General features: G+C 44.4%; 1 pseudogene; it reads left to right on the forward strand.

Moving 5' to 3' along the window:
• The first annotated feature begins 803 nt into the window (after positions 1-803).
• On the forward strand, positions 804-1811 carry LOC143982717 (coiled-coil domain-containing protein 43 pseudogene; annotated as a pseudogene).
• The last annotated feature ends 14668 nt before the right edge of the window (positions 1812-16479 follow it).

Consider the following 16479-nt stretch of genomic DNA (forward strand, 5'->3'; position numbering starts at 1 on the left):
GTATTCACTGTAAGGCACATACAGGTCAGCAAGATGACATAGCCAAGGGAAATGCTTTAGCTGACAAATCAGCAAGAGAGGCAGCATCCACACAGCCAGCTGACATCCAAATGCCATTGCTCTCACCTGAAATACCACTCCTAGATCAAACATTGCATGATCTCCAAACATATGCTACAGACAAAGACGTCCAACAATGGAATGCAGTAGGTGTGCAGAAAAGCTCAGAATCTGAGCTTGTCTGCCAGGAGGGGAGACCGTGTATTCCTGTAGCAAGTGCTCCTTTATTCATTGCACAATACCATGGTGTAGGACATAGAGGCTGGTAGGTCACATGTGAATTATTAGACAAGGATTGTAAATCCCTGGTCTTCCCTCCCTAGTAATATGTTTCCAGATGCATCACATGCATCCAGAATGATCCCAGGAACCCTCACAAGGTAAAACATGAACACCCAATATATCCATCTACATCATTCACTCATTTACAAATTGATTTGTCACATGCCTAAGTTAGGTAAGAGACAAGAATACTTATTAGTGACCATGTTCTCAAGATGCAAGAAATGTTTGTCACAACAAAGGAAGATGCACAAACAGAAGTGAGAACTCTTACACAGGAAATTATTTCCAGATGGGGATGCCCACTGCAGATCAACTCAGACAATGGCCCTGCATTTGTGGCCCAATTCTGTCAAGATCTAGTAAAAATGCTCAAAATTGACTGGAAGTTTCACATATTTTCAGATGTAGTGGAAAGGATGAACAGAACCATTAAGGATAAGATCAGGGGGGAAGGAGCCCTGCCTGGCTGGAAAGATGGCGGCGCCCAGCGAGCAGGTGGCTGCTGGGGACTTCGGCTCCTGGCTGGATTGCAGGCTGGAGACGCTGGGCATGGACCCGGAGGTGTACCCGGCCTACATCCAGGGGGTGCTGAGAGAGGAGGATAACCCGGAGGAGAGGGATGAGGTGCTCAGGGGGATCCTGGCCACCTTCCTGGAGGAAGATTCCATAGAAGATGTGTGCCTAGAAATTATTACTAAGTGGACTGAAGCACAGAAATTGGAGCTGGCCCAGGCAAAGCTGGAAGATGAGGTGGAAGCTCTTGCCAGCATGATAGAGAAGCAGGCACAGATTGTGGTCAAGCCCAAAGAGGTGTCAGAAGTGGAGCAGCAAAGAAAAGCCGCCTTGCTGGCCCAGTATGCCAATGTGACAGATGACGAGGATGAAGATGAGACGCAAGTTGTTTCTAGTTCAATAGGCGCCCAGAACTCTGAAAAATCATTATTCAAGAACACCAATTTAGAAGACATAGTCAATGCAAAGAAGCAGGAACGTGATACAATGCGGGAGGCTTCCCAAAAGAAAAAAGAACAAGATAAACAACAACGGGAGAAGGACAAACAAGCCAAAGTGGACCGTAAGGATAAGGAGAAGAAACGCACACAAAAAGGAGAACGTAAATGATAAGTTGGATTCACACAGACTTTGTCACGGGCGGGTTGAGTGGTTGTGGTTTTGTACACAACCTCTACAATGATATTTTGATAGAGCACCTCAGATCGGAGTTTCTCTACTTTAATGCTGAACATTATTAACCGAAGTTGCCAAATTATTACAAGTTACATTTGAATACAGGAGCAAGCTGGGAAGAACCAATCATGGGAAAGATGTGAATTTTTTTTTACTAATGAGATCAGAATAATGTTATCTCAATCTACAGTACCATGGAACATGAACAGTAGGTCTCCATCCACAGAGGGTTGGTATACTCAATGGTGGGGCTCCTTTTTTTCTGCACTGACAATATATTTATACATTTGTAAATTATCTCAAATAAAACACTGCCCGAAACAAGGATAAGATCAGGAAGGCCACTGGAGGTACACCAATTGGAAGAAGGTCCCCCCAGCAGTTCTATCTGAGGTAAGAATGGCACCCTCTAAGAAAACTGGATACTCTCTTTTTGAAGTCCTAATGGGTAGGCCATTCCTCACCCCATGGGCCAGACAGCCACTTATGTTAGAAAGAGGGGACCTTGATCTCATTCAGGAAGAATATGTAAGAAAACTTATTGAAACTGTGGATAAAATTGAAAGAAATGTTGCTCGCACCTCTCCTTCTTCTTCACAGGAACCTACACACCCTTTCCAGGTGGGTGACACTATGGTGGTCCAGCAATTGAACCACACCAAGAAGCAGGAGTATCCATTCGGACCTCCAACCACAGTGATTGCAGTTTCCAACACAGCTATTCTGGTAGAGGGACAACAGGCCTGGATTCATGCCAGTCATGTGAAGAAGGTGAACCAAACATCTAAGAGGAAGATTAAAGACAAAGGAGTTGAAGTAAGCAGTGAAAATCCTTGAATAGTGAGTGAAGCAGGTGGTCAAGACTCTGAAAAAGATGACCTTGCTTATTTCGCCACAGACTTCTGGGAAGGCCTTGTGCCCCCTATTCTTGATCACTTTTATTGTGTTCCTATCCACATGGATCATGAAGCAAGGAAAGCCAGATAGTAAGCCAAGGTCAGGGCGGGCTGCAGACAACGTAATCAGAACAAGCCGGGTCGGTACATAAAAGATCAGTTCACGAGAAGTCAGGTAAAACAGGTTACACAGGGAAGCTTCAGAAACAAAGGTTGCTCAAGCAATGGTAACTAGTTAGGAAGGGATTTAAATAGAGAAGCACATGAGGGGCTGGACAGGAAGTAGCAGGAATGAAACATATATTAAGCAACAGGTGAAGGGGGGCGACACCCATAGCTGCAGAGTGCACAGAGCTGAACACCTGACAGTGGACCACAGATGCCAGCCGACCCATTGCAGTAAAGGTGAGATACAGATCAGTTCCGCAGCTGATCTGTGACAGTACCCCCCCTCTTACGAGGCCTCCCTACACGTCTGGGGGCTGGCTTGGAGGGAAATTTCTGATGGAATCTGGTCACCAGACGTGGGGTAGAGACATCAGTGGCAGGGACCCAAGACCTCTCCTCCGGACCATAGCCCTTCCAATCAATGAGATAGAATAGCCTCCCCCGGGAGTACTTGGAGTCCAATATTACTTTAATCTCATACTGATCCGAGGTATCAGCCACAGGAGCGGGGTGAGAAGAAGGGCAAGAGAAGCGATTGAGGACCAGTGGCCTGAGCAGTAAGACATGGAAGGTGTTGGGAATCCTGAGACGAGAGGGTAGACGGAGCTTGGAAGCCACTGGATTGATCTGGTGGAGAATAGGAAATGGACCAATGAAGCGAGGGGCAAATTTCATTGAGGGTACCCGGAGTTGGATGTGCTTGGTAGAGAGCCAAACTCTATCGCCAGGCAGGACCTTAGGAGCCGGACAGCGATGATGATCTGCCACCGTTTTATGCCTGGAAGCAGCTAGATGAAGATTCCCAGAGACTTCTTTCCAGATTGAGTTGAAGGACCTTTGGGTCTCAGCTGCTGCTGGTACCACAGGAGAAATGGGAACAGGAAAGGGAACAGATGGATGCTGCCCATAAACTGTGAAGAAAGGAGATTTCCCAGAACTGGCATTGGCGTGATGGTTTAAGGCAAACTCTGCCCAGGGCAAAAGGTCCACCCAGTCATCTTGGTGGGCTGAAATGAAGGCACGGAGAAAACATTCTACATTTTGATTGACACGTTCCGTTTGCCCATTGGACTGGGGATGAAAGGCAGATGAAAAATCCAATTTAATCCCAAAGGAGCTGGCCAAAGCTCTCCAAAACCGGGCAGTAAATTGAACTCCTCTGTCAGAGATGATATGGGAAGGCATCCCATGAAGACGAAAGAGTTCCTTAATGAAAGTTGTGGCAAGATTGGGAGCAAAAGGTAGGCCTGGGAGAGGAATCAAGTGACACATTATGGAGAACCGATCCACCACTACCCAGATGACTGTAGAACCTGTTGAGGGAGGCAGATCTGAAATAAAAATCATGGCAATACAACGCCAAGGTACATCGGGCACTGGTAAGGGCAAAAGCAACCCAGCAGGGGCGGACGTGGAAGATTTGGAAAGTACACAAACCGTACAAGCTTGAATGTATTTCTTGACATCCTTATGAAGAGAAGGCCACCAATAATGACGCTGAAGAAGATCACAAGTACGAGGTATGCCAGGATGTCCAGAGAACTTGGAGTCATGTGCCCAAGCAAGGAGTTTGGGATGAAGTGCAGGGGCTACAAAAGTTTTACCAGGAGGAGGCTGCGTAGACTGGAGTTGAGTGGTGGCTAGAATACGATGCAGAGGAATGATGGGACCAGGATCTAGGTGATTCTCAAAATCATTGACATCAAACGACCTGGACAAGGCATCGGCTCGAAGGTTCTTGGCACCCGGATGGAAAGTAATGTTAAAATCGAAGCGGGCGAAAAAGAGGGCCTAGAGAGCTTGACGTGGGTTCAAGCGTTTCGCGGATTGTAAATACTGCAGATTTTTATGATCAATATAGATGGTAATACAATGGGGAGAACCCTCTAGAAGATGTCACCATTCTTGAAGAGCTAGTTTAATAGCAAGTAGCTCACGGTCCCCAATGGTATAGTTTTTCTCAGCATCAGAAAAATTCTTGGAAAAGAATCCGCAAGGTTGAGACTTGCCCTGCTGAGCTTGGAGTAGGACGGCACCGACTCCTACAGAAGAGGCATCTACCTCCAAAGAAAAGGGTTTAGTAATGTCCGGGCGTAGATGAATAGGAGCGGAGAGGAAGGCTGCCTTGAGTTTGTGGAAAGCTTCAATGGCTTCAGGGGACCCGCAAGCATTTACACCTTTGCAGGTGGATTGGCGGTAGTAATTGGTGAAGCCCAAAAAGCGTTGGGTGGCTTTAAGACCAGAAGGCTGGGGCCACTTGGAGATGGCCCGAAGTTTGGCTGGGTCCACGAGGAGGCCTTGCGACGAGATTATATAGCCCAGAAATGGAACTTGTGTTTGTTCAAATAGACACTTCTCCAATTTTGCATATAGACAATTGTCCCGTAGACGCTGTAGCACAGTTTTCACTTGAAGACGATAGGTAGGTAAGTCTGGCGAGAAAATTAGAAAATCATCCAGATATACAATAACACAGACATACAGAAGGTCGCGAAAGATCTTGTTAACAAAATTTTGGAAGACCGCTGGGGCATTGCATAAGCCGAAGGGCACCACAAGATATTGTCCATCCCTGGTGTTAAAGGCGGTCATCCATTCGTCTCCTTCCCGTATTCTTATTAAATTGTAGGCCCCTCTAAGATTCAATTTAGTAAAGACATGAGAACCTCGCAGTCTGTCAAAGAGTTCGGAAATTAAAGGAAGAGGATATCGGTTCTTCACGGTGATGGCGTTAAGACCCCTGTAGTCGATGCATGGACGGAGTGAACCATCTTTTTTCGCTACAAAGAAGAACCCGGTTCCGACAGGTGAGTTAGATTTCCTGATGAAACCCTTTTGCAGGTTTTCCCGAATGTATTCAGACATGGCTTGTGTGTCGGGGATAGATAGAGGGTAGACTCGGCCATGGGGAGGAGAGGTCTCAGGTAAAAGCTCAATGGAGCAGTCAAAGTCTCTATGAGGAGGAAGGCGATCAGCGGGCTTTTTGCAGAAAACGTCTCGGAAGGACTGGTATTGGGCAGACAACATGGGAGTTGTGGAGGTCTCAGCAAGAGGAATGGAAGGAGGAGGTAGCACCTTGGAAATACATTGCTGTTGGCATGGAGGACTCCAAGTCAATACTTGTCCAGAATTCCAGTCAAGATGCGGGGGGTGTTTCTGCAACCATGGAAGGCCCAGGATGATGGGACTGGAGGATTTAGGCAATATTAGGAAAGAGATCTCCCCACTATGCAAAGCCCCAATGCATAACTCCATAGGAGAGGTTTTAAACCGGATTGGGCTCATAGGCAAGAAGGAGCCGTCTACTGCAGTCACGGAGAGGGGTATAGCCAAGGCAACAAAGGCGATGCCCAACTCAGAAGCTAAAGATTGTTCAATGAAATTCCCGACAGCACCAGAATCCACCCACGTATGCAGAGAGTTGATATGCATTCTGAGCCCAGTGGATAGCCACTGGAAGGGTTAAACGAGAGAAGCAAGGAAAATTAACAGATCGATCTACATCACCTCCCTCCAAGTGACCTAGACCCTGGAGTTTCCCAGACGGACTGGTCAGGAGTTCAAAAGATGTCCTTTATCCCCACAGTAAAGGCACAAACCCAGTCCCCTGCGTTGGCCATGCTCCTCGGGAGTGAGGCGGGTTCGCCCAAGCTGCATAGGTTCTTCCAACACGTGAGAGGTCGAAAACGGAGAGGATTGCACCGATCTTTGGACTACCTGTGCTGGATGGCCAGCAGGTTTTAAACCGGATCATTAATAAACGTGGCAAAAAGTCTGATTCCGAAAAAATGGAAAGAAATAGAAGCACCCAAAGTAAAGGAATGGTTAGGAAAAGTTGAGGAAATGTACAGCATTGAAGGGCTGGGAATGGAGGAAGAAAGAGAAAGAAAGAGATTCCATGTGAAATGGAAATACTGGAAAATCTTTAGACAATCTATGATCTTTAACGAGGTAATGGGTCGGTAGGGGTGGGGAGAGGGGTGGGAGGGAGATATTTTAGAAGAACTCGAGAAGTAAAGAAAGAAAACCAGGATAATGTGAAAAATTGAAAGACATGAATGTATATTGGTCCTATGTTTTTTTTTTTAATACTTGATTATGTTTTGTACGCAACTTAAATGAAAAATGTAAATAAAGAATAAAAAAAGAAATAAATAAACCGGATTGGGCTCATAGGCAAGAAGGAGCCGTCTACTGCGGTCACGGAGAGGGGTATAGCCAAGGCAACAAAGGCGATGCCCAACTCGGAAGCTAAAGATTGTTCAATGAAATTCCCGACAGCACCAGAATCCACCCACGTATGCAGAGAGTTGATAGGCATTCTGAGCCCAGTGGATAGCCACAGGAAGGGTGAAACGAGAGAAGCGAGTAAAAATTAACGGATCGGTCTAGATCACCTCCCTCCAAGTGACCTAGACCCTGGAGTTTCCCGGACGGACTGGACAGGAGTTCAAAAGATGTCCTTTATCGCTGCAGTAAAGGCACAAACCCAGTCCCATGCGTCGGCCACGCTCCTCGGGAGTGAGGCAGGTTCGCCCAAGCTGCGTAGGTTCTTCCAACACGTGAGAGGTCGACGACGGAGAGGATTTCACCGATCTTTGGACTACCTGTGCTGAACGGCCAGCAGGGGGGTGACTGGATCTGGATTTCTCCAGAGCCCGCTCCTGGAAGCGAATGTCAATTTGAATGCTCAGGGCGATTAAGTCATCCAATGTGGTGGGAATGGTGCGTCCAGCGAGTTCATCCTTGACACGGTCAGATAGGCCTTGCCAGAAGGTAGCAGTAAGGGCCTCATTATTCCATTTGAGTTCAGCGGCCAGCGTACGGAATCGAACTGCGTATTGGCCGACTGTCATTTCTTGCTGACGAAGACGAAGGAGGGCCCCAGCAGACGAAGACACTCTGCCGGGCTCATCAAATGTTTTCCAAATGCATCTAAAAAGAGCTGGAGGTCAGAGGTGATAGGAGCGTGTGATTCCCAGAGTGGAGAGGCCCAAGCTAAAGCATCATCGGAGAGGAGAGAGATGATATATACGACTTTGGTGCAATCAGTTGGAAAATGGTGGCTGGAAAGTTCGAAGTGGATGGAACACTGATTAATGAAGCCCTGACAAGCCTTAGGATCACCGGAGAACCGAGGTGGCGACGGCAGATGCAGGCAGGGATTGCCAGGTGCAGCAGGTAAGACCGGAGCAACTGAAGCAGGAGCTGGAATGGGAGGAGCTGAAGTTGCAGCGAGTTGCAGACGATCCAGACAAGAGGCAAGATCCCGGAGAACCAGCATTATTTGCTCTTGATTAGCTTGCTGGGAGTTAAGTCTCTGAACAAGATGTTGCATTTGATCCTCGGTCAATGGACGATTCTCAGAGACACTCATGGCTTGAGCAAACTGTCACGGTACTACTTACAGCGAACCCACAGGCGAGCAGGTGACACGAGATCCCCCAGGGTGTGGAATCTAAGAGCCAGCCGGTGTTCCGCCAGGGACCCTCAACGGAGGTTTGGACTTAGCTGCGTGCTGACCTCAGGTCACGACCCCTGGGTTCACCCTGCTCGCTAGGGAAGTACCAGAAGACACTGTAGACAAGGATGGATGGATGAAGCAAGGAAAGCAAGATAGTAAGCCAAGGTCAGGGCAGGCTGCAGACAACATAATCAGTACAAGCCGGATCGATACACAAAAGATCAGTTCACGAGAAGTCAGGTAAAACAGGTTACACAGGGGAGCTTCAGAAACAAACATTGCTCAAGCAATGGTAGCTAGTTAGGAAGGGATTTAAATAGAGAGGCACATGCGGGGCTGGACAGGAAGTAGCAGGAAGGAAACATATATTAGGCAACAGGTGAAGGGCGGCGACACCCATAGCTGCAGAGTGCACAGAGCTGAACACCTGACAGTGGACCACAGATGCCAGCCAACCCACTGCAGTAAAGGTGAGACACAGATCAGCTCCGCAGCTGTTCTGTGAAAGTGGCATTAAGGTTTCATTTCCATTTAAGCTTCCGTTGCAGAAGATGTTTATTAAAATCTCCCCCATGGGAACTGGAGGGTAAACGGTCCAAAAATAGGACCAATATGATTGAGTAAATCCCACTAACATGTCTGCCCAATGGAGAGTCGAGATTACTGGTTTGCATTGCTTTAATATCTCGATACAGTTTCTGCCATAGCTTTTGGATAGTCTTTGCTACATAGATGCAGTTGCAGCTGCACAGTATGAGGTAGACTACCCCTGTGGTTTGACAATTGGAGTGATGTTTTGGGAAGTAACGCATGCCATTAAGTAAGTATATGCTTTTTTTAGAATTCATATATTTGCAGTATGTGCATGAAACCATATGAAAAGGTTCCTACTGTTTTGCAGGGATCACCTAGATTGGAGCCTCGAAATTGACTCCTAACCAGTATGTCACCCACATACTTAGCCTGCCTGTATGTGACTGTGAGAACTGGAGGTACAAAAGGACCTACTGTTGGGTTGGAGGTTAGGAGATGCTGGTATTTTTTTACATATTTCCAGTATTTCCAGACGACGAAGATGTCATCTATGTACCTGTGCCACATAACAACGTGGCACAGGTACATAGAGAGGCGATTGTTGCTAAATATGGCTCGTTCCCACTCTCCCAGGTACAGGTTGGTGTACCCCCTGCACCTTATACTTTTTAAACATTGTTGTCTCTTATATCTTGACATTTATCTTACCCGCATCATCCCCTGGGGTAATTTTTTCAATTTTTTCCTTTCATATACTAAGGGCAAAGTCCATATTATCATCATTGTTACTCAATGACTTGCTTAAATCAAAACAAATTGACTCAGCACATTATTCAAGCTTAGGTTGAACATGCAACAAGCTATTCCCTTGTCTGTAACCCCATTTCCTAACTTATACAGTCTTGTGATTATTTTAACTGGTTATCCAGTTCAGCTTTTGTATTCCTTTGAGGCAGTGGAATTTCTCCCAGATATGACAGTGTAAGCAACCCTTACATAATAAAGTAGGTAAAAATAATGGCAATAATGAAGCACATACATAATCTCACAAAAGTGAGTAGTCCCCTCACATTTCTGTAAATAGTTTGTTATATCTTTTCATGCGACAACATGAACATAAGAAATTACATTCTGCTACAATGTAAAGTATTGATTGTACAGCTTGTATAACAGTGTACATTTGCTGTCCCCTCAAAATAACTCAACACACAGCCATTAATGTCTAAACTACTGGCAACAAAAGTGAGTACACCCCTAAGTGAAAATGTCCAAATTGGGCCCAATTAGCCATTTTCCCTCCCTGGTGTCATGTGACTCATTAGTGTTACAAGGTCTCAGGTGTGAATGGGGAGCAGGTGTGTTCATTTTTTGTGTTATCACTCTCATTCTCTCATACTGGTCACTGGAAGTTCAACATGGCACCTCATGGCAAAGAACTCTCTGAGGATCTGAAAAAAAAAATTGTTGCTCGACATAAAGATGGCCTAGGCTATAAAAGATTGCCAAGACCCTGAAACAGAGCTGTGGCATGGTGGCCAAGACCATATAGTGGTTTAACAGGACAGGCTCCACTCAGAACAGGCCTCACCATGGTCGACCAAAGAAGTTGAATGCATGTGCTCAGCTTCATATCCAGAGGTTGTCTTTGGGAAATAGAAGTATGAGTGCTGCCAGTATTGCTGCGAATGCATGTTTGCAGACCTAAACCCTATTGAGTATCTGTGGGGCATCCTCAAATGGAAGGTGGAGGAGTGCAAGGTCTCTAACATCCACCATCTCCATGATGTCGTCATTGAGGATTTGAAGAGGACTCCAGTGGCAACCTGGGAAGCTCTGGTGAACTCCATGCCCAAGAGGGTTAAAGCAGTGCTGGAAAATAATTGTGGCCACACAAAATATTGACACGTTGGGCCCAATTTGGACATTTCCACTTAGGGGTGTACTCACTTTTGTTGCCAGCGTTTTGGACATTAAAGGCTGTGTGTTGAGTTATTTTAAGGGGACAGCAAATTGACATTGTTATACAAGCTGTACACTCACTACTTTACTTTGTAGCAAAGTTTCATTTCTTCAGTGTTGTCACATTAAAACATATAATAAAATATTTACAAAAATGTGAGGGGTGTACCTTTGTGAGATACTGTAACACCATTGCTACTAAAGTGTATTGAGGTGTGCCAATAGGTCAACCAGTCAAACTGTGCAACAGATGCATGCTCAGTTTCCTCAACCTCAGATATTTTCTTGCTGACAGGTACGCACCAAAGGCTCAGATCTCTAAGCTTTAACACAAGAATAGGGCTACTTTTACACTGAGGCAGTTCTCAAGCATTTTAGTGCTAAAAATAGAACCTGTAAAGTGCCTGAAAACTGCCTCCCATGCCACCCCAGTGTGAAAGCCTGAGTGCTTTCACACTGGAGTGGTGTGCTTACGGAACAGGAAAAAAAGTCCTGCAAGCAGCATCTTTGGGGCAGTGTAGGAGCGCCCTGCCCATTCTTCTGAAGCGCCGCAACACGGGCAGTTTTAACCCTTTCATCGGTCACTAGCAGGGGTTAAAAAGTGCCCCCCAGCAGCCAAAAAGCACCATTAAAACGACAATGCTTTACTGCCAACATGGCCGCAGCTGCAGTGTTAGAGCAGCCTAAGGATCTTTATTTTAGCCATGTTACAGTTGTTTTCAAATCTCATTGGACACATCTGAAAATAACTGTCACTTTTTTTGGAACTAAACTGGTATTGTGGCTCTGTGACTTGAGCCTCAAGTCCCTTCACTTAACCATTTTACTCATTAAAGTGGAACTGTAGGCAGAAAATTAAGTCCTGCTAAATCACTTCATGCTGGCCCTTTTTGCAGGTATAACTATGTAAAACATTAAAAATATACGCCTATACTGTTTAAAATCCACTAATATGCTGTCCGGCCCTGCTCTGCACATGCTCAGTTGCTCTCCATTTTTACGCACTGCTGAGTGTGTAGAGACCAATCTGCTGACAGCCTTAAAGTCCTATCCCTTACAGTCAAGGAAGCCATGGTGCTGCACATGTGATCAGTTATGACTCCAGCCATTTGATGGTTTGACAGTCTGGTTGAGGACACAATCAAATGTCACAGTTTGTATTTCCAGCATTCCAGAAATGTAGCTGTTTTTTTTTAAACTGGTAAATTGATGGGTTTAGTTCTGCTATATGATTTTCTGCTGGGGCTGTAGGCTTCAGCAAAATGGCAGCCTACAGCACGAAGTAACAAGGCTGGGGGCAATTTACAGCACACACTCATTTTGGTAGCATAATTATTCATGTGGAATGTATGCTTCTTGCTAAAGATCATTATTTTTTTAGCAAGTTGTTATGGGTAAAGTTCCACTTTAAGTAGCAGGGTCATTATCAACGTTAAAATGTAATCTCAATCACTAAATTCTCACATGAGCTTTACAATTCTAATGTAATTCCATTTTTTCAGTCTTAAGTATGCAGGTTTCATTAAAATAATATCACAATCCTTGCTTAGGCCCTTCCTGTTATGCAGTGACTACTGTCTCCCAGCTGTGTTCCTGCATTGGTACCCTGTCCCACTATTGTCAATATCATGAATCCAATGATGTTTAGCCAAAGCTGAAATGTGTACAAACAGGAAGTGGCTGGAGGGAATCAGTAGTACTGAGATGCAAAAGACATTAAAGAAAGTTGAGAACAATATTTAAAAAAAAATACATGGAAAATGTTTATGATACACATAGTTCTGCAGGGGAAAAAGTTTTTTGTGATGTCCTCACATATCTCTTTTTGGTTGCATGGTCACTATTTTATAACATCTTGCTAATGACAAGATGGAAATTAACAGGTTAAGTTCCATCATAGAAAAAGCTTTGTTTTGTGTAAATTGTACCACTAGTATACACAATTGGCAGTTACAGATTGAAAATATGTGGAAACTTCAGTACTGGAGTGTTAGGATGAGCCGAACACCCCCCCGGTTCGGTTCCAACCAGAACCTGCGAACAGACCTAAACTTCGTGTAAACTTTAGTACCCTATCAAAGTCTATGGGACTCGAATTTTCAAAATCAAAGGTGCTCATTTTAAAGGCTTATATGCAAGTTATTGTCCTAAAAAATGTTTGGGGACCTGGGTCCTGCCCCAGGGGACATGTATCAATGCGCAAAAAAAAGTTTTAAAAACGGCCGTTTTTTCAGGAGCAGTGATTTTAATAATAATAAAAACAATAAAAGTGTAATATTCCTTTAAATTTCGTACCTGGGGGGTGTGTATAGTATGCCTGTAAAGGGGCACATGTTTCCCGTGCTTAGAACTGTCCTTGCACAAAGTGTAATTTCTGCAGGAAAAAAAGGCATTTAAAAGCACTTGCGGCTATAATGAATTGTCGGCTCCCCGTAATACAGAGAACAGTCACTGAAAGTCATTGATAAAAAAAAAAAGCATGGGATTCCCCCCAAGATCAATTACCAGGCCCTTCAGGCCTGGTATGGATATTAAGGGGAACCCGCGTCAAATAAAAAAAAAAAATGATGTGGGGTCCCCCCCAAATATCCATACGAGACCTGAAGGGTCTGGTATGGATTTTAAGGGGAACTCGCGTCAAATTAAAAAAAAAAATGGCGTGGAGTTCCCCCCAAAAATTCATGCCAGACCCTTTATCTGAGCATGCAACCTGGCAGGCCGCAGGAAAAGAGGGGGGGCGAGAGAGCGCCCCCCCTCCTGAACCGTACCAGGCCACATGCCCTTAATATTGGGAGGATGCTTTGGGGGTCTGTGACCCCTCAAAGCACCATGTCCCCATGTTAATGGTTGTGGGGGTCTGCGGGCGGGGGTGGGGGTGGTTGTGGGTGTCTGCGGGCGGGGTATGGATTTTAAGGGGAACGCCACGCCAAATTTAAAAAAAATGGCATGGAGTTGCCCCCAAAAATCCATACCAGACCCTTTATCCGTGCACGCAACCTGGCAGGCCGCAGGAAAAGAGGGGGGGGACGAGAGAGTGCCCCCTCCTGAACTGTACCAGGCCACATGCCCTCAACATTGGGAGGATGTTTTGGGGGTCTTTGACCCCTCAAATCACCATGTCCCCATGTTAATGGTTGTGGGGGTCTGAGGGTGGGGGTGAGGGTCTGCGGGCGAGGGGCTTATCAGAATCTGTAAGCCCCCTTTAACAAGGGAACCCCCAGATCCTGCCCCTCTCGTTTGAAATGATAAGTACATTGTACCCCTACCATTTCACAAAGAAAGTGTAAAAAATTGTTAAAAAACATACACCCACTGTTGGGAAAAGTCCTTTATTAAAAATAAAAAAATAAAAAAAAGATTCCAGCGGTGGTAATCCACTCTTGCTATCCAGCGATGGGTGATATCTTCTTCGGGGTCCAGCGATGGGTGATCTCTCCCGATGGTCCAGTGCAGCGCATCCATCTCTGGATAGCAAGAGTGGATTACCACCGCTGGAATCTTTTTTTTATTTTTTTTATTTTTAATAAGGGACTTTTCCCAACGGTGTATGTGTGTTTTTTAACAAAGCATCCTCCCAATGTTGAGGGCATGTGGCTTGGTACGGTTCAGGAGGGGGGCGCTCTCTCGTCCTCCCTTCTTTTCCTGCGGCCTGCAAGGTTGCGCGCTCAGATAAAGGGTCTGGTATGGATTTTTGGGGGGAACTCCATGCCGATTTTTTTTTAATTTGATGCACCCCTTAATATCCATACCAGACCTGAAGGGCCTGTTAATTGAATTTGGGGGGAACCCCACAGTTTTTTTTTTATCAATGGCTGTTCTCTTTATTACGGGGAGCCGACAATTCATTATAGCCGTGAGTGCTTTTAAATGACTTTTTTTTCCTGCAGAAATGACACTTTGTGCAGGGACAGTTCTAAGCACGGGGAAACATGCGCCCCTTTACAGGCATACTATTCACACCCCCCAGGTATGAAATTTAAACACTGTTTATGACAATAACTTGCTTATAAGCCTTTAAAATGAGCACTTTAGATTTCTCCCATAGGCTTTTACAGGGTGTTCCGCAGCTTTTTGAATTTGCCACGAACACCCCAAATTGTTCGCTGTTCAGCGAACAGGCGAACAGGCAATGTTCTAGTCGAACATGAGTTCAACTCGAACTCGAAGCTCATCCCTACTGGAGTGTAGTAATAAAAGTAATGCATTAATGGGATTAATTATAGATTTGAGGAATTTCAAAATCGAAAATAAGATTCTGACTTTTAATATGATTAGAATTCTTCTCCAATCTGATGTATTAAAAAAATAAATGCAAAGAGTGGTGATAAAGAAGAATAAGTAATATCCAGATCAAGCCATAAAAAATATGTTTCTCTGATCTGGCTACAGTATTCAAACTTTGCATATTGTCATTGCTCTTTGCACTGTCTTACTGAATAAGGCCAGATGTGTTGAATTCCAATGATAATAGCAAGTTCATAAATCTGCTGGATTTAACCGTCCCATTTCTAGAAAGACAATTTTACAGTAGTCTGCAGAATTGTCCCATTATTGCAGTTGGCTGTAGCAAATCTCCTGAGCAAGATTATTGTTTCCATACCACCACTCTCTTTTAAGCGATTACCCTATTTTTATTTTGTTTTCTCTCATTGTGTCTGTACAGTATTGCAAAATGGAAGAATCAATGTTTATGACTAGAGGATGAAAGGTATGCTCGTATTACTGTCAGGCTTAAAATCACCACTGTTACGTATCAAACCTAACTGTAACGGGCTAAGGGCAGGGCTTCCGAAAATGATATTTCAATAATAGTTAGGGTCAAAATGGCCAAACATTTACGATAATGATGTGGACATGATCTGGCAGCCTATCATCATTCTGGCCAATGTTTTTTGGCGTAGGGAGGTGGGATTATCTTGGGGGAAAGAACAGCCATGAGGCAATGAATATTTATCTTCATTCCCCTTCAAACAAAATTCCGACAAAAATACCCCAAAAATAAGCTTCTACATATAACATAGAATTCCCCAGTGAAAACAAATGTATATAACTGTATATCAAAACGTACCTCAATGACACAGCACGCATATAAATATCAAACTAGATAAAAAGTGCAATAAAATAAGTACAGTGTAAGCTAAATAAGTCCAAACAAAAGTCCTTATATTAGCTCTTCTATTTAGCACATACTCACCAAAAACAAAATTGAATTGCACATAGTGTAAAATAATGACATTTTTTTAATGGTAAAGATAAAATTGCGCTCATAAGGCTCATCACCACTATGTAAAACAAGATATGGTAGCTCGGAGTTCACAAACTTTCTTTAATTCCCTGCTCTGCTTTGAGGATTACAACCCTCACTTTGTCAAAAATGTGTTTCCAGACTTCATCCCGACACATTTCTTCATTAAAGACTTTGTCAAGGGTCAAGACTTTGTTTTCATGTTTTTCATATTATTTTGCTTGCACTGTATATTGTTTTGCACTTTTGATATTAATTTGATATTTATGTGAATGCTACATCATCGGTTTATATTTGGATGTAGGGAGTACAAATTTTAAAGCATGGGTTTGTAAAGGGGCAATGGATTTGTAAATAACAGTAATCTCTAGCAGTCTCATGTAATGTGTCTCCAGTCTATGAATGTCTCCAGTCTATGAGTGTCTCCAAAAGCATGTCTCCACTATTCAACAACTACTATAGTATGTTCGCAGTCTGTGACCATCTCCTACAGCATGTCTACAGACTTTGCCCCTAACTTTTTCCATATCTGCAGTCTCTTACAGCTTTCTGGAGTATTACAATTAAAGCGGGAGTCCGCCGGGACTCCGCGTTTTTTTTTTTTTTTAAAAGCCAGCAGCTACAAATACTGCAGCTGCTGACTTTTAAAATAGTGACACTTACCTGTCCAGCGCGCCCGC

This window comes from Lithobates pipiens, unplaced genomic scaffold (genome assembly GCF_037356315.1).
Source record: "Lithobates pipiens isolate NorthernLeopardFrog02 unplaced genomic scaffold, aLitPip1_a1.2 Scaffold_16, whole genome shotgun sequence".
NCBI lineage: Eukaryota > Metazoa > Chordata > Amphibia > Anura > Ranidae > Lithobates > Lithobates pipiens.